The sequence below is a fragment of the Dermacentor silvarum genome, chromosome 9 (genome assembly GCF_013339745.2).
Source record: "Dermacentor silvarum isolate Dsil-2018 chromosome 9, BIME_Dsil_1.4, whole genome shotgun sequence".
In the NCBI taxonomy this organism is placed as follows: domain Eukaryota; kingdom Metazoa; phylum Arthropoda; class Arachnida; order Ixodida; family Ixodidae; genus Dermacentor; species Dermacentor silvarum.
In genome coordinates this window covers 14,042,116-14,054,695 of record NC_051162.1, presented here as the reverse complement: position 1 = coordinate 14,054,695, position 12,580 = coordinate 14,042,116, and positions in this window count along the sequence as shown.

Below are 12,580 nucleotides of genomic sequence, written 5' to 3'. Positions count from 1 at the left end.
AAGCTGGCCAAGCGCTTCCCCGCTTTACGCACACGTCACACAGGCTGCCTAGGGCTGGGCAGAGGCCTCCCCCATGGAGGAAGAAATAAACTAGGAGAGAGCATTACGTGAGGCAGCAAGTCTTGGCAAGCGAACTCACCGTCAAGCCATTTCCTTTGCTTTTTACCTCGCAGTATAGGGTCAGCACGTGACCCTGGGAGAGAACGTATTGGCCGATAATGTTCGCTTCGTAGTAATTTCAAATCGGTGCGCACCCGTTCAGCTGCGCTGCTGCCCTGCACCCGGCAGCATTAAACCTACCGCGCGCTCTGATGTGGCGATCACATGTTGCGCCATTACTTCTTGATGTCAGTCGTGCTGCCGACGCTCTCTTCTAATTTCTCCTTCCCCCATGCCCACCCTCCTCAGCAGGTGCCATTTTTAACATACCGGGTGTTCATTTTTAAGTTTTACAGAATTTTTAGAAATCGCCCGTAGGAGGTAGCATAATTCTTATAATTGAGCTGGGTTATTCGATAAGGCGGACATTAGCATGAGAAATCGAAACACATATTCAAATAATTAACAAAAAATCACTAATTAACGTCTTAGTTAATTACTTTACGACCCATCTAGCAATTTACGAATTGTAGCCGGTGAGCTTGTCAGGCGTATCCACTTGGAATGAATTTCCAGAATTACACCAGTTTGTAGATATGCGCCATCATATTCGCCGTAAAAATGCACTGCTGTTCACTTTTTTGTACCAAAAATCCAAAATGCATTGAAGCACAAAAGTAACGGGAACGCCCATGTATTTCGCCCCACACTTTCAGAAATAATATCTCGAAACTGGTGTCCTCCTGGAAATCCATTTCTAGTAGATGTGTCTTGCAATCCACCGGCTACAATTCGTAAATTGACTAAGTTCATTAGTCAAGTTCTGTTAATTGGTTGAATATGTCTTTCGATTTCTCGTGCTACTAATGTCCGCACCTTCGAATAACCCAGATCAACGACACGAAAAATGCTACCTGCCAGAGGCGAATTTTTAAAATTCCGTACAACTTAAATATTGTCACGTAGTAGTGACAGTCAAGAAAACAGTTGCAAAACTGTGAATGACGAAACGGTTGTTTTTATTGGGTGAACCTGTGCCCACAAAAGCAAGTTGCACTCGAAGCACAACGATAGCGGCGAACACAGTTGGCGATCGTCGAAATCTGATCAGTGGCGAAACCCATCGGCTTTTATACATGAGTCAGCGAAGGTTCCAGAGTAATCCCTGGTACCCGCGTGTCTTCCAGAAAGTACTAGACAATTCGCGTCGCTCATACAAGCAGATTACATGAGCGTCCGTGACAATAGACAACGGATAGAAGCATCGATAACGTTCGAGAAAATTCCGATACATGCAGGCGCTTCCTGCGCCGAGCGATAACGTTTAACATTTGTTAGCCGGTGGAAAACGGTCACCAATGAAAGATAAACAAGTACACGTGTCAATATGAACACCCTGTATATTGCTTATTCCTTCACTAGTCACTAGTCGCAATTATAGTTGACCTCTAACAAATTAAACATTATGCTTTATCAAAGTTTATACTCTTGTATTTATTATCCTGATTCCACCTTTCAAACGTTAAAATAGGTACGTACGTGATTAGGTAACTGTGTTTCAGCCTTTTTAAAGCGCCCGAAAAAAAGTCCATTATTATTATTATTATTATTATTATTATTATTATTATTATTATTATTAATTATTATTATTATTATTATTATTTGATTTGAAAACACATACATAGAAAAGAGAAAGCGAGAAGTAAGGCTGGCAACTGCCACCAGAAGGGGCACAACGCCTGCCTACTCTTCGGAAAGGACGAGAGAAACATAGAAGGAAAGATAGGAAGGAGGGGAGGAAGGAGGAAAGGAAGGGCGACATGACAAATGTCAAAGAATAAAGTACAACATACAGTAGGGCCCGTCCCTGCAGGTCAAGCTACTAGAGAATGTAAAATAAAAGAAATAGTTGCTGCGGGTTACAAACATGCCCCTAAGTTCATTGCTTCTAGAAAAGTAAGGAGAGCACGATGAGCTTGATCACGTCGAGACGCACAACCACTGGGTATAAACATTCATCTAGAGTCGTACACCGCAGGCCAAGGAGATGGTAGTCCCTCACCAGTGATTTGCGTTGCGCACTGAAAGCGGGACATTCCAATATGAGGTGCTGAAGTGTCTCGCAGCCACCGCAAGACGTACACGATGGACTAGTCACACGTCCTTGTCGGTGTAAACGTTCGTGCACATTAACACAGCCAACCCTTAGCTTGAGTAGTTGCGCTCTAGCGCGACGAGGCAAGCCTCGACCGCGAACACGCGGCGGGAACGTTTCATTTGCGACGCGCTGGTCTGGATGCTGCTTGAGTAGGTGGCGACGAATCAGCAGGCGAGCGTCATCAAGCTTGCACAAAATTTCAGGGCAAGCACAGTCGTTATGAGTGCAAGTTGAAGCCAGTCGATCAGCCTCCTCATTTCCGGCAATCCCTACGTGCGAAGGTATCCACTGAGCAACGAGAATACCCCATGTGATAAAATTTTGTTGGCAGAGTCAGTAATGCTGCGCAAAATTGGTCAATCAACCTGACTGCGTTGTAATCTGCTAAGGGCAGCGCGGGAGTCCGTAAATATGACAATCTTCGGCGGTGTGGTTAACTCCTCTTGCACGTATTAATCAATGAAAAACCCCGCATCGAAAGCGATTAATCGATTATGCGTTAAACCGACGAACGATTAATCGTTAATCGATTAAAAATTTCATCGACCATCCCTAGCTTTTATGCCGTAGGCGCCCTCTCCCACCGTGGAAGAGCAAGACGTTTCTACGACGAATACTTCGGTGCCAAAACCAGAGAAGGTGAGTCGCTGAAACGGGAGGCGCTTCACTCGCAGGGCGTAAAACCCCTCAATGTAAAAGTAGCGACACGCTTTGAAGAATGCCGCCTGCTCCTCGCACGCCCTGTCCGAGGCGGGCGCCGCGTCTGTATTGGCCTAATGGCATCACGTGGGCCGCCGGGCGCTGGCTGCGTTTGTTTACGATCGCGCTCCATTGCCATTTTCGCCCGAGAAGCGTCTATCGACTGTGAGGAGCACAGCGATAGCGGCGAACACGATCGGCGATCGTCGAAATCTGATCAGTGGCGAAACGCGTCGGCTTTTATACATGAGTCATCGAAAATTCCACAGTAACCCCTGGTGCCCGCGTGTCTTCCAGAAATTACTACACAATTCGCGACATTCAATCAGATTACATAAGCGTCGGTGACAACAGACAACGGATAGACGCACCCATAACGTTCGAGAAACTTCCGATACATGCAGGCGCGTCCTGCGCCGAGCGATAACGTTTATCATTTGTTAGCCGGTGAAAAGCGGTCACCGGTGAAAGATAAACAAGTGTCAGAGGTTGTCATAGCGCTAGAAGACGCGGACAAGAACGAGAGAACAGGACGAGCGCTAACTTTCAACTGAGTGTTTATTTCGAAAAGGAACCGTATTTATAGGCCCGCATACAGAAATAAACACTCAGCTGAAAGTTAGCGCTCGTCCTGTTCTCTCGTTCTTGTCCGTGTCTTCTAGCGCTATGACCACCTCTGATGTATATAACCAACTAGCCCAGAGAACCATACTTATAAACAAGTGCACGTGTCAATATTACGCTCAAGTGGTGTAGGCGGCGCCACGGTGCGTTTGTTATTGGCGTATGCTCGACATTTTCAGTTTTTCGTTGTACCTTGTAGTCTAAGAAAATAGTGTTTGTATTTTCTGTAGTTTCTTATGATTACTGCTTGGTATCTGGTTGGTATTCTGGATAGACTTGGCAGGCTGGCATGGTTGTCTCGTTTCCTAAACAAACGCCTTTCTTTCGCAGGGGGTCGAAGGTCCCGGGTTTTTGTACTCACGGGACAGCGCGTTTGCATCGGCATTTCCCTCGATTCTCTGGCGACTAATTGCACCCATTTGGAGGCAGCAACTGGTTGTTTGAAGTTATGTGGTCTTTTGGGACGGGGTTTTAATTTGTGCCGGTAGTGTATTGTTTGCGAATTCGGCTATGGCGTCAGCGTTATCAGTATATGCTTGTTGTGGTCCGTTATAGCGTTAGCGATTGCGTATATTTCGAGCGCCGGTGCTTCATGGGCGTTTCGGGATCCGTGTTAGGATTATCACGACTGTTTGGCCCATTGTCACAGCTATATCGAAGCTAGCATCTGTCCAATATAATGTCACGGGGATTCACAAGTACACTGGAGGGACAATATTTACAGGCTCCTGCTACCAGAGAATGCATGCTGACAGCATCCCACGAGGCTTGTCCCGACTTCTTCCTCTTCGCCTAGCACAGCGGTCTTTTAATGGCAGGCTCATACACAATGCCTCGTAACATCACCCCCGGCGGACTGAGCGCCGTCACGGCGCCTTCTAAAGGTAGTCAGCACTGCTGGTGTAGTAGGATTTTAGCCGCGACACATGGACAACATCAGCAGCAGATGTAAAAGAAGAAGACGGGCGATGTTGGAGCGGAGTGATGAGGTAGTCAACGTCGTTGAGCTTGCGGAGAACCTTGTAGGGTCCTGTGTAGCGAGGGAGGAGCTTTTCGCACAGGCTTTGGCGTCGAGAGGGCGTCCAGAGTAGGACCAGACATTCAGGAAGGTACTCTACTTAGCGGTGCCGGTTATCGTAGCGCTCTTCTTGGGAGGCCTGCGACGCACATAGCCTAGTTTGAGCAACCTGGCGAGCCATTCTGGCTCGAGAGAGGACGTCCTGAGCATATGTGGTTGGTAAGGATGGATCGGCAGGAAGGAGCGTCTCGAAGGGCAACGCAGGGTTGCGACCGTACAGGATGAAGAACGGCGAATAGTCGGCAGTGTCATGTCGGGACGAGTTGTAGGCAAAAGTAACGTAGGGTAGGTGGCGTCCCGATCGCGATTATCGGTAGAAACGTACATGGACAGCATATCCGTGAGAGTTCGGTTGAGCCGCTCGGTAAGACCGTTGGTCTGTGGATGGTAGGCGGGCTGTCGTAAGGCGATGTTCAGTAGAGCAGCTACGCAGAATTTCGTCAATGACCATTGCAAGGAAACAGTGACCACGATCCTTAAGAAGCTGGCGCGGAGCCCGGTATCGAAGACTGAGGTCATTGAACAGAAAGTCTGCAACGTCTGTAACGCAGCTACTGGGCATGGCGCCCGTGATGGCATATCTGGTGGCGTAGTCAGCTGCGACGGCAATCCATTTGTTGCCGAATACGGACGTAGAGAAAGGTCCGAGCAAGTCAAGGCCGATGCGGAAGAAGGGCTCCGGTGGAATGTCGACAGGTTGAAGCAGGCCAGCCGCCAGCTTGAGGAAGAACAGGACGTTTGCGGCGGTGAAAGCGCTCGCAGGAAGCAACGTATTGGCGCACCGAACGATACAAGCCAGGCCAAAAGAACCGCTGTCACACGCGGTCGTAGGTGCGTGAAACGCCCAGGTGCCCCGCAGTTGGAGCATCATGCAGACGTTGAAGAATGTTGTTCGCAGGTGTCGGGGAATAACTAGCAAGAATTCCGGCCCGTCAGGTTTCATTTTGCGACGCTAAAGGACGTCATCGCGTAGGACATACTGGCGTAGAGCAGGGTCGGAACGTGCAGAAGAGAGTCGCTGAATGGTGAGCTTTAGGGCTGCATCCCGACGCTGTTCGGTGCTGATGTCGCGTAAATCAGAGATGGCCAACACACAGGAATCATGGTCATGGTCAGCTAGGCTATAGCAGGGTCCACCAAATGGCGCGAAAGACAATCGGCATCGTGATGCAGCCTGCCCAATTTATAAAGTACCTCAAAGGTATATTCCTGTAGCCTCAGAACCCAGCGACCAAGGCGACCAGTTGGATCCTTGAGCGAGGACAGCCAACAAAGAGCGTGGTGGTCGGTAAGAACCGAGAATGCGCGGCCGTACAAATACGGGCGAAATTTAGCGACAGCCCAAACCAATGCAAGGTATTCGCGCTCTGTGATTGAATAGTTCCGTTCAGATGGGGAGAGCAGGCGGCTGGCGTATGCAATAACACGTGTGTGGCCATGCTGGTGCTGAGCGAGGACGGCGCCGATTCCATGCCCACTAGCATCTGTGCGAACCTCAGTAGGCGCGGATGGGTCAAAGTGAGCCAATATAGGCGGTGAAGTGAACAAGTTGGTCAGCGTCGAGAATGCAGTCGCTTGGTCGGGGCCCCACGTGAAGGGCACGTCCTCATGAGAAGGTCAGTGAGGGGTCGGGCTATGATGGCGAAATTGCGTATAAAACGGCAAAAGTACGAGCATAATCCAACAAAACTCCGAACAGCTTTAGTAGACGAGGGCACAGGGAAGTTCTTGACAGCGCTAATCTTGGCAGGACGATTTGTTGTCCAAGCACAGTGATTTGTTGTCTGCCAAAACTACACTTTTTCGAGTTTAGCTGGAGTCCTGCTCGACGAAAGACAGCTAGAATGGTCTCCAAACGCTGAAGGTGACTTTCAAACGTTGGGGAAAACACAATGACGTCGTCTAGGTAGCAGAGGCAGATAGACCATTTGAAGCCACGAAGGAGAGAGTCCATCATGCGTTCAAACGTTGCGGGGGCGTTGCACAGTCCAAAGGGCATAACTTTGAACTGTAGAGGCCATCCGGTGTGATAAAGGCAGTTTTTTCTCGATCCAAGTCATCAACAGAAATCTGCCAGAAACACGAGCGCAGCTCTAGGTGGATGAGAAGTACTTAGCACCGTGAAGACAGTCCAGGGCGTCATCGAACCGTGGCATAGGATATACGTCTTTGCGCGTTATTTTGTTTAAGGCACGATAGTCAACGCAAAATCTCCAGCCGCCATCCTTCTTTTTGACCAAGACGACAGGTGACGCCCACGGACTTGAGGAAGCCTCTATGACGCCTTTCGAGAGCATTTTGTCGACTTCTCGTCGTATGACCTGGCGTTTGGAATGGGACACACGATAGGGTCGCCGTCTGATAGAAATAGCATCTCCGGTATGTATTCGATGACTTACTAGAGACGTTTGACCGAGAGGGCGGTCATCGAAGTCGAAGATATCCCTATAAGTCGTTAGGAGGTGATGGAGTTCCGCGGCTTGACAAGTCGGAAGATCAGGGGCAATCATCGTGGTAATTTCGTCGGGGAGTGGACTTGCCGGACCGCTTGCGAGAAAGAACGAACAAGTGTCTGCGTCTAGTGCCGCGTCATCGCATTCATCAAGCGCAGACACGTTTGCCACTGAGATGCCTTGCGGGAGAGCTTTGGTCGAGTTGCTGACGTTGAGAAGCGGGAGCTGGACGTGGTTGTCGACGACAGTCACGAGGGTGTGCGGCACAGCAATATTTCTGGTCAACAGTACTTCAGCCAGTGGAGATACTATGTAGTCGCCGTCTGCAACTGCTGATGCCGTCGTCAAGGCAACACACGTGGCGGCTTGCGGTGACAACCGAACATAATCGACAGAGCATAAGCGGTGTGTCGGTAAATCCGGAACATCTGCCAGCTGAGGAAGCTCAAGTTGAAGGACGCCGGTTGCAGAGTCAATGAGAGCTGCATCGGCCGACAAGAAATCCAGTCGGAGAATGACGTCGTTGGGGCATTTCTCGAGAACAGCAAACAAAACAGATATATGGTGACCGGCGACGGTGATGCGAGCTGTGCACATTCCGATGCCGGCGGGACTTCTTCCATCAGCGACGCGAATAATACCAGTAGCGGCGGGGGTAAGTACTTTCTTGGGGTGGCAACGAAGGTGATTACTCATCGCGGATATTTGTGCCCCAGTATCGACGGGTGCGGGAACAGTTAAGCCGTCAACGTCGATCAAGTTTCGTCGCGTCGGCAATACGAGGAGAGGATTTGAGGTAGAATTCGAAGATGCAGCGTCACTTCTAAGAGCTACATCCCTTAGTTTCCCCCGTTGAAGGTGGAGTGGCGATGTCGGACGTCGTCGTAGAGGCGAAGGAGAGCACGGCCGACGCGCTGGCGGCCAACGGGACTGGTGACCTCGGAGCGACAGGGAACGGCTGTGCGGCGTAGGGGTGGCATCGACGTTGTACGGCACAAAAGGCTGGAAGCGGCGGTAGCTGTCAGTGTTGTATGGTTGGTATGGCTGAGTGGGCTGGAAACGGCGGTAGTTGTCGGTGCGGCTAGCAGTGTCATCCCGGTTACCGGCGACACCCAACGGTTGTTGCAATGGCGCGCGACGTGACCGATACGACGGCAGTGGAAGCAATTCGGCCGATCATCTGCCGTGCGCCATTCAGCCGGATTACGAGAGCGCGTATAAAACCGGTGTCCCTGAGGCGGTGATCTCGGCCGAGGCGGCGACCTAGGGCGATAGTCAGTTGTCCGAGACTGAGCAACGGTGCAGACGGCGAAACCCAAGTTGCCGAGTTCCTCCCTTACAATCGACTGGACCAGGGAAACAGTCGGCACGTGAAAATAACCGTGGCCGTTGTTGGAGAGAGCAGGAGCAATTGCTTCGATTTTCCGACGAACGATTCGTGTAATTTCCGACGGTGGCGACGACTGCAGACGAGAGGCCTCTCCGTCTTCGCATGAAGACGTCGGGGCGGTGTTCGGTAGCTGAGCGAATAACCTCGCAATACGCTGACTTTTGGCCTGCTCAAAACGCCGGCATTGTTCAATAATTGCGTCGACGGTCGCATAATTTCGGCACAGTAATAGGTTGAACGCATCGTCTGCGATTCCCCTTAGTACGTGACCACCCTTGTCCGACTCCGTCATGTCCATGTCCACTTTACGGCAAAGAGCCACGACGTCCTGAATGTATGATATGTATGGTTCCGTGAACGTCTGAGCGCGGATGGATAGCTCTTGCGTAGCGGCCGCCTTTCGACCCATGGGCTTCCCAAACAAGGCACTAAGTTTTCTTTTGAAAGTGTCCCAACTTTCAATCTCTGCCTCATGGTTATCGAACCACACCTTTGCCGTTCCTTCAGGGGCGTAGCCGGGGGGGGGGGGTTCAACCCCCCCCCCCCGAAATTTTTCCCGCACCCCCCCCTCCCCACTTACCCACCCTTTGTTCTCGTCGCTTCGCGCTGACATAATTCACGAAACCGGTGCTGCTATCACAATTTCATTCCCGGGCGCTTCAGTTTGGATTGGTAATTTACAGCGAATTATGTCTGCATATGGAAAAAAACTGTCACGGTGTTTGTCAAGGCTCTGACACTCTGTGAGGTTTTGGGCGAGAATGTGGCGGCCGCAGTGTGAAGCAACAAATGCGCAACAATTAAATGAAGCAAAAAATGCGGCAGCCGCATTTTAGATGAAGGCTAAAAGGCTCGAGGCCATTTTACTTAGATTTAGGTGCACCTTAAAGACCCCAGGCGGTCGAAATTTCCGGTATACATTTCCGCCGCTTCCCTTCAGGTGGCGGTTAGGCCGCGCTCGCGCAGGATCTTAGGCTACGTTCACACTTTGTCTCGAAGCTGTCGGAAGCGCCAAAATCTTGCGAAAATCCGCCCGCTTAGGCGGAAAAACATGGCAGAAAAACAGGCGGCGAGCCAAATCGGTCTCGGACCGATTTTTTCGCCATGGCGAAGCGGAAACGCGGCGGAAAGTCGTTCTGCTCGACCTGGAAGCTACACTAGCATGTAAACAACCGGTCGTAAAATTGAACATGGCACCAAAAGTGTAGGCTGCAATGCTGATCGACGCGATCAAGAACCACCCCTCGCTCTACGACAAGAGTGGTACTAAAACGTACTGTCAGCAATACTCGCGATAGTATTCAACGTCGCGCGACCGCAGGTGCGGCAACGAAGCCTTGGCGTGACCCAACTTCTCGCGCTTTTGCAAAGCCAGGCGAACCCATCACCGCCGTTTCCGAGGTGTCCACGTCTTCCGTTTATTCATTGTCCATTTCTAGAAAACAAGTAGGTAGAAGTATAAAAGCCATTTCTTCTTCCACTTCCATGGCAGACAATAGTTAGGCAGATTCCTCGTTGGCGCTTCATAATTCTCCTCGCACGTGTACGGTATGTTGCAGAAGTCGCGGGGTGCTTTTCTCGTTGCGACGATAGATTGGGAGCGTAGGTCTCAAGTAGGACCCGCAGGCTTTGGCGAACCCCAACACAAGGGCCAGCCCGGGTTTTAGCTGTGGTGTTCCCGTTGCCCCTTTGGTGTCCTGGAGGCGCCGACAATAATACGAAATGATGAAATGTTATTACAATTTGTAAATAAAAGCTATTAAAGAAATATAATCACGCCTAGGCACCAACCTGTCACTCAGCGCTACCGCGCCCGTTTGAGGAGAATTACGGAACGCCAACGAGGAATTTACCGAAGGTCGCAGATGAGACGCGAAGTTGCACAAAATGATCACTTTTGATGACAGTACGTGGGTCAATGAATGAACATACCTGCTCGAAATAATGCGATAATGAGCGCCACCACGCCGACAAACGTACGCAGACTAGATGGATCTGGACGAAAACGGCAGCGGCGGCCGCGGTGCTAGCAAAACAAATGTGAACAACTTGGACAGGCGCGGAAAAATTTTCCGGCCGCTTTGGCCTTTCCGCCCGCTTGCCGCTTCGCAAGTGTGAACGTAGGCTTAGTCTGCGCGAGAAACGTCTGTTGATTGCGATTGTGCCCCTACGGAAGGCTGGTAGTTACTGTTGTGTTGTTGAATCCCAAACCAGCAATTACGGAAGGCTGGTAGTTGCTGTTGTGTTGTGGAATCCCAAACCAGCAATGTACACACGAAGGGTTGATGACAGCAGTGAAATTCCACCGATTCGCAACAGAATGCACGAAACAGACAGCCGACAAGCATGGATTACTGCTGTGCGCAGTACAGGGTAAGTAAACTCTTGTTGCAGGCGCTGACAGTTCTCGTCGGAGTTCACGCGTCCTGAGAAATTGATTATGTGCACTATGCACTGAAAAAGACCGGAGTTCATTCCTGCATCACTAATACACCAATCAGTCGAGATTCTGTGAGGTACAAGGCCGCTTCCTGTTTGCACCGGCGTAAGTGAAGCAGAAATGAGTTGCACGCACTACTTAAAATGCGTACACATGCCATATCTATGCTGTGCGGTGAAACATTCTGTACAATTCTGAATCTGTTAACGTAAAGGCAAATGATGGCTGCACGCTCGCACACAGCGGAAGACACAGCGGCCCATGCACTTGCCGCAGGAAATGCAACCCTCTCGTATGAGGGAGCAGGGCGACCAAAGCTTTGAAAAAAAGTTGTCGCAGTTTCACCTGAAAGGCGAAGCATCAATTGCGATAGCAAATTTGAAGAGAGCTATACGGAGTAATGATAGCAGCTTTATCAGCTGTATAAACTTGGACATGCAGCAGCACCGGCAACACGCAGAACTGTTGTCGACGCCGTCGGCGTTTTGCCCGCGTTCGCTCAAAATGCGTGCGGCGTTGGTGACTGTTGCCGGAGCCTCTGATATAAATGAGCACTGGGTGCCGCAGCTAAACGTCGCCTCTCATCCCTCCCCCCCCTCCCCCACAGCCTGTCGCGCGTCGGAAGAAGGCACGTTTGCTCTACATATATGGTGATTGTAGAGGGGGAAAGAGACGCCTACTTCTGCAGCCCTTAACGCGCAGAACAGCGCAGAACTCGCGCTTGTTCTCCGCCGTGCGTTCACTCCCCGTGAAAGCGCGCGTCCCTCGCGCCCTTTCACTCGCACATACAGCGTTCGGCCCGCGGCGACGATTTCATCTCCATTGACGTCATAGGGAACCTCACGGCGACGCCGACGGCGACGGCTACGGCGACGGCGACGCCGACGGCAGAAATCTGCTTTTGAGTGTCCATATAATTGCTATCGCAATAAAAAAAAAAGCCTTACACGTTTTTGCGCGTATTTAAGTTTTCTAGCGCAAAGACGCAGCGAACAAGCTATTGCTATGGGAGTAGGTATAGCCTGGTCACACGTGCATTTTCACGCGTATAGCCGTCCTTGACTTGTGAAACGCACTTCGCCCCGACGAGGACGACGCCATCTACGCTTAACGGACATTAACAATTAATGATGTCTTCACCGATCGGGCGGGTCGTCTCAATGATGCGTTTTCGAAGACTGGTCCATTCAGTGGCGCGATGAGAGACCGTTGCTCCAAACGCCCACTGTTCCTGTCGTACTTACTGTATTTACCGAGCTTACTTTACTTCTTACTTAATTTCTTCACAAGCACACGCACACGTGAGGGGGGGGGGGGTCCCATGTCTTTGATATACATGTAGAGAGTCTGCTTAAACTACCGATAGTTATTATCGATCACGTCGCGTAGAGGAAAGCAGACGCTTGCCCCCCTCTCCCCCCCCCCCCCGGTCGGGCCAGCCCGGTGAACCCGCCCCCCTCCCGAAAACTATGTCTGGCTACGCACCTGCATTCCTTTAAGGTAAAACAGCACGTTCACCGGCATCATCGTCGGGTCCCAACGATTGACCTCACTGATGCGTTCATAAATGGCAATCCAATCTTCGATGTCAACTTCATCCGTACCGCAGAACGTTCCCGGGTCTTTAGGATGCGCAACG